Raw genomic sequence first — 1,397 nt, 5'->3', positions numbered from 1 at the left:
CTGTGTTTCATTGTTTTATTGTATTATTGTTATTGTTTAACAGTTATTGTTATTGTTTTATTGTGCAGACCACGACTGAGACCACAACGGGTGCAGACCATGACTGCTTACGGACATCAGGGAAGAATGGAACCCTCCTCCTCAAGGAAGCCAAGCGGCGGCTCGACTGGCAGTACCAGGAGTCAAGCTTACTCCTGGCAGTATTCTCCGGAGCATCCCAATTAAGGTCAAGCTCCTTAACAGCTTTTGCAAGGACCCTGGCAGGTCTAGGGGGCCCTCAGTGTTAAAGCGATCCCATTCAGACTCTGCCTAGTCCTTTTCTGACGCTGAGATGGACATGGAGTCATCGTCTTCCTCAGGGCCAAAGGAAACAACATTCATGATGGCGGGTGGGGGGGGGCGAAGGCTCTCGTCAGTGAAAAAGACTGGGAAAAGGGGCCCCGAGGGAGGGGAGGGGCCACCAGAGGCTCGCTGGCGGCAGTGGGCCTCCTCCTTGTAAGGCCACAAGCAATGCTCCTCCGAGTCCTCAAAATATGTGCCGGCAAATCAGTGCAGTTCACGCAGTCGAACTCAGAGAACGCAGCCTCAGCGTGAGCCAGGCCCAGGCAGGCGATGCAGTACTTGTGCGGGTCCAGCGGGTTGATGGGACCCACGACACAAGTCGACAGAAGGTGGCCATCAGATGCGGTGAAGAAGTTGTGGTATCTTCTGGTGTGTCTTCGATGATGGCAGCGTGAAGGAGAAGATTCTGAGGCAATTATCGCTCTCACTGGAGTAATGGGCGTGGCGAAAGTTTAGGGTGTGCTGAAAGGTAGGGGCATGGAGAAAGGTCTTCATAATTGGTCGACAAAGCTTTCTATCAGGGTGTAGGGGTAGTGCCTCCTTTCAGCACGCCCATTGTTCCAGGCTCATTGTTATGTCTTTTATATGTTTTGTAGGTGAGGAATGAGACTTTTTACTGGAATCGACTGTTGATGACGTCACACAGGTACGGGTAGCACACTTATACAAAATACATGACATCCCCTCTCTTAAGTTTAGAACTATCCAGCTTGTAAGTGTTATTTCGCAATAGTTATAACAGTTATTACAAAATTTTATTACATTTTTTTAACATGCCTTTTGTAAACAACTATAGGTGTAAACGCTTTATCACACAATATTTTTAATTAAACAATTATACAAACTAAATAGAAACTTTTGTTTTGGTTATTCAAAACAAAAAGAAAAATCAAGCATCGCGTTAGTTCAAGCAGGCCACGTCAGTCAAGCTCGCATCAGCTGATAGTCAACTGTTCCTGACGTGTACCAATCCAGTTTTGAGACTTATCACAGCGGTCCATTTAAATTCTCCTTCTCCAGCATCTCTTCTATTGCATCACTGATCGCAAATCAAC

This window comes from Sinocyclocheilus grahami, unplaced genomic scaffold, assembly GCF_001515645.1.
Source record: "Sinocyclocheilus grahami isolate Dianchi unplaced genomic scaffold, SAMN03320097.WGS_v1.1 scaffold6283.1, whole genome shotgun sequence".
In the NCBI taxonomy this organism is placed as follows: Eukaryota; Metazoa; Chordata; class Actinopteri; order Cypriniformes; family Cyprinidae; genus Sinocyclocheilus; species Sinocyclocheilus grahami.
This window is presented reverse-complemented; position numbering follows the sequence as displayed.